The sequence below is a fragment of the Myotis brandtii genome, unplaced genomic scaffold (genome assembly GCF_000412655.1).
Source record: "Myotis brandtii unplaced genomic scaffold, ASM41265v1 scaffold481, whole genome shotgun sequence".
In the NCBI taxonomy this organism is placed as follows: Eukaryota; Metazoa; Chordata; class Mammalia; order Chiroptera; family Vespertilionidae; genus Myotis; species Myotis brandtii.
Window position 1 is genome coordinate 884,285 of NW_005368381.1, and position 5,153 is coordinate 889,437.

A 5,153-nucleotide genomic window follows, 5' to 3' on the forward strand; every position below is an offset into this window, starting at 1 on the left:
TTACATTCTTGGTTAAATTTATTCCCAGGTATTTCATTTTATTTTTTATGCATTTGTAAATGAGATTATTTTCTTAGTTTTCCTTTCTGATAGTTCAGTATTGGTATTTAGAACTGCAAATGATTTCTGGAACTTTATTTTGTGTCCTGCTAATTCACTGAATTCATTTATTAGTTCTAGCACTTTTTTGGTAGAATCTTTAGGGTTCTCTATATAATGTATCATGTCCTCTGCTTCTTGCTTCTTCAAATAGGCCTGCATTGTTATGAATTTCCTTCTTAAGACTGCTTTTGTTGTGTCCTATAGATTTTGGGTTGTTTTGTTTTCATTTTTATTTGACTTAAGGTAACTTGATTTCTTCCATGATCTCATTGTTAACTCAGTCATTGTTTTGTGATATGTTATTTAGCCTCCATGTGTTTCTGTAGTTTTCAATTTTTTAGTAATTGATTTCTAATTTTATACCACTGTGTCAGAGAAAATGCTTGATATGATTTCAAACTTCTTACCTTTATTGAGACTTGTTTTGTGTCCTAGCATTTGGTCTGTCCTAGAAAATGTTCCATGTGCACTTGAAAAGAATTTATTTCTGCTGCTTTGGGGTGAAGTGCTCTGAAAATATCAATTAAATTCATCTGGTCTGGTGTGTTATTTAAGGCTGCTGTTTCCTTGTTGATTTTCTGTCTGGAACATCTATCCAGTGATGTCAATGGGGTGTTGAAATTCCTGCTATGACTGTACTAGTATTATGGTCAATATTTTCCTCTATGTCCATCAATATTTGCTTTACATATTTAGGTACTTCTATGTTGGATGCATAAATGTTTATAAGAGTTATATCCTCTTGTAGTATTCATCCCTTTCTCATTATGTAATGTCCTCTTATCCCTTATTATATCCTTTGTTTTAAAGTTTATTTTGTATAAGTATTGTTACCTCAGCTCCCCCCCCCCCATTTCTTGTTTTCTTATCCATTCAGCTATCCTATGTCTTTTGATGGGAGCATTTAATCCATTTACATTTAAAGTGATTATAGATTATTACATATTTATTGCCATTTTATTCTTTATAACTATGTTCCTCTTTTTTCTTTCTTTTTCTAAAAGAAGTTCCTTTAACATTTCTTGTGATACTGGTTAGTGGTGTGGGCTTCTTTGGGTTCATCTTGTTTGGGACTCTGCACTTCCTGGACCTGTGTGTCTTCTTCCTTCACTGGGTTAGAAACACTTTCAGTCATTATTTTTAAAAATAGGTTCTCAATCCCTTGTTTTCTCTTTTTCCCTTCTGGTACCCCTATGATGCAGATGTTGTTACCCTTGATGTTGTCCCAGAGGTCCCTTAGACCAGTGGTCACCAACTGGTGGTCTGTGGACCACTGGTGGTCCATGAGGTCTGAAAGGTTGGCGACCACTGCCTTAAACTATCCTCATTTCTAAAATTCGTCTTTTATTTTTCTGCTCTGATTGAGTGTTTTCTGCTACCTTGACTTTCAAATCACTGATTTGATCCTCTGCTTTATCTAACCTACTGTGGATTCCTTCTAGTGTATTCTTGATTTCAGATATTGTATTCTTCATTTCTGATTGGTTCTTTTTATGGTTTCTATGGTTTTTATTGGTTCTATTTATGGTCCTCTTTTATGTTTACTATCTCTTTGTTTAAGTTCTCATGAGTTCATCCATTCTTCCCCTAAGTTCCTTGATCATCCTTATCACCATTGTTTTGAACTCTGTATCTGGTAGATTGATTGTTTCCATTTTATTTATTTCTTTTTTTTCCTGGGAATTTCTCCTGTTATTTAATTTGAGGCATGTTTCTTTTCTCCCCATTTTGGCTGCCTCTCTGTGTTTGTTTCTATGTATTACATAGATCTTTTATGTCTCCCAGTCTTGGTATGGTGGTCTTATGTAGTAGGTTTCTTGTGGAGCTTAATGGTTCAGTCTATTCCCTTTGTTCACCTGAGCTAGGTGCTCCAGGAATGGCCCTTGTGTGGGTTATGTGTTTCTTCCTTTGTAGTTGAGTCTTGATTGCTATTGGACCATCCGTGGGTCAGTTTGATTATGAGGGCTGTACACACAGTGTACAAGCTGTTGTTCGGGAACTGATCCCATGAAGTGAATTTACCCCAGCAGAGTCTGGTGTTTGCTGAGATTTACCTTTGGTTGTCCCACTTGTGTAGCTAATTGGGTCATGCTCTGATGTTGTCTGAAGCTTTCCATAGGTCAATGTCAGGCACTGCCTGTGACCGGCTCTGGGCTAGACCCGCTTGGAGCTACAAAGTGATCACAGTTTGTGGCTGCCTGTGCTGGGCCTGGGTGTGTGTGGGAGGTGCAAACCTGCATATCAAGCCTGGCTTCCACCAGCACCGTGCCTGGGAGCAGGCGAGCAAAAGGCCCAAGGCACCCTGAGATCTGCCTCCACCTGCCGGCTGCCTGTGAGGATCAATCACTGAAAGAGCCTCTGGTGGTACTTGAGTTATGTGAGGTAGGTTTTTAGTGAGTCACCAGGCATGGTTGAGTGGTGTTCACCAGGTTGACACATATTCAAACTTGATGTCATGCTGGGTCTGGGGCCACTCAGCAAAATTCACAGGTTACACCAAGGCCAGCCGCCAACTGTTGGGGGCCTGTGGACCTTTGTGATGGGGAGTCATCATGGTGAGGCCAAAACAGACCGAGGTTTGGTCAAGTGGAGGGAGGGTTCAGGAACAGTGGTGCTTTTAGGGTGTGCAAGGGAAAATGATCCCTGAGCCACATAGCTCAGTCTATCTCCATGCCTGTATTCAACACCCCCTGAATCTGCCAGGACCTCCTTAAGAACCCTCCAAGAAAGTCTGCATTGCCCTGGCTGGTGTGGCTAAGTGGATAGAGCGTCAGGCCATGCACCACAGTGTCGCAAGTTCTATTCCCGGTCAAGGGTTTACACCTGGGTTGTAGGTTCCAACCCTGGCCGTGGTTGGGGTGTGTGCAGGAGGCAACCAGTCAATGTGTCTCTCTCACATTGATGCTTCTGTCTCTCTCTCTCTGGCCCTCCCCATCCCTCCCTCTCATTCTCTCTAAAAATCAATGGAAAAAATGTCCTTGGGTGAGGATTAACAACAACAACAAAACACAAAAAAAGAAAGTCTGCACCATGGGTCCAGGCTGGATACAGCTAGCTGACTCCTCCACAGGGCATGGGCTCATCAGGGCAGGACAACAGGTAGTTTGGGAGTGGAGCTAGTGCATTACCCCAGGCTGATGACATATGGAAGGGAGTGCTAGACCCAGGAAAGATGGTACCTTCGGTGTGTGCAGGGCCCTAGCAGAGGGACATTGGTGGAGCCCTCTCTGAGTGTCCACAAAACTCATTCTCTCCCTGTATGATTCCAACCCACTCAGAGTCACCTTCCTTCTGCTGGAGCCCAGGGTGAGTGGCTTTTAAGGAGATTTTGTGTGTTGGCCCTTTAAAAGGGTGCCTGGGTTTGTAGCAGACTTCTGTCTTTCCTTGGTGGACAGAATCCCTGCTGATTTTCACAGCCAGATGTTGTGTAAGCTCCTCTTCCTGGCCCTAGTGCTCCACGCTGGGGAGCCCAGTGTGGCATTGAGACCCCAAGCTCCTCAGGGGGGACCTTTGCAGCTACAATATCCCTCCAGCTTCTCAACTGCTGTACATAGGTGTGGGGTCAGTCCATTTGGCATCTCTGCCCTTCCTACCAGTCTTTTTTTTTTAATTAAATCTTTATTGTTCAGGTTACATTTGTTCCTCTTTTTTTCCCCCCCATAACTCCCCTCCTCCCAGTTCCCGCCCCACCCTCCGCCCTCACTCCCCACCCACTGTCCTCATCCATAGGTGCACGATTTTTGTCCAGTCTCTTCCCGCATCTCCCATTCCCCTTTCCCCACCAAGAATAGTCAGTCCATTCCCTTTCTATGTCCCTGATTCATTATAATCACCAGTTCATTCTGTACATCAGATTATTTATTCACTTGATTCTTAGATTCACTTGTTGATAGATGCATGTTTGTTGTTCACAATTTGTATCTTTACCTTTTTCTTCTTCCTCCTCTTAAAGGATACCTTTCAGCATTTCATATAATACTGGTTTGGTGGTGATGAACTCCTTTAGCTTTTCCTTATCTGTGAAGCTCTTTATCTGACCTTCAATTCTGAATGATAGCTTTGCTGGATAAAGTATTCTTGGTTGTAGGTTCTTGGTATTCAGCACTTTGAATATTTCTTGCCATTCCCTTCTGGCCTGCAAAGTTTCTGTTGAGAAATCAGCTGACAGTCGTATGGGTATTCCCTTGTAGGTAATTGAGTCTCTTTCTCTTGCTGCTTTTAAGATTCTCTCTTTGTCTTTTGCTCTTGGCATTTTAATTATGATGTGTCTTGGTGTGGTCCTCTTTGGATTCCTTTTGTTTGGGGTTCTCTGCGCTTCTTGGACCTGTAAGTCCATTTCTTTCACCAGGTGGGGGAAGTTTTCTGCCATTATTTCTTCAAATAGGTTTTCAATATCTTGCTGTCTCTCATCTTCTGGCACCCCAATTATTCTGATGTTTGTACGCTTGAAGCTGTCCCAGAGGCTCCTTACACTATCTTCATATTTTCGGATTCTTTTTTCATTTTGCTTTTCCGGTTGGGTGTTTTTTGCTTCTTCGCATTTCAAATCTTTGACTTGATTCTTGCGCTCCTCTGGTCTGCTATTGGGTGTCTGTATAATATTCTTTATTTCAGTCCGTGTATGCTTAATTTCTAGTTGGTTCTTTATCATAGCATCGAGGGTCTCATTAGTTTTCGTGACTCTCTCCTCAAGTTTATTGACAGCTTCTAGCACATTTTTGCAAGCCCTCAAAATTGCGATTTTTAGCTCTATATCCTCCATTTCTGTCATGTTTTTTTGTCTCCGCATTTTTTATGCTTTCTTGGTGCACCCCCTAGTGGTCTTTGTGCGCAGTCTTGTTCTAGTTGAGCCTTGATTGTTGTAGTTAATACTAGAGGGATTTGACCACCAGGCCGACTGGCTGTGTGAATCAGCTGTGTCTGCCGCGGAAAACTTCTGTCCTCTGGGGAGGTGCTAATCTAGCCTTTGCCTGAGGCGATCTGGCAAATGGCTCTGCGCAGGGCTTGGGCGGGGCGGGCTCAACAGGGCGGGCGGAGGGAGCGGTAATGGC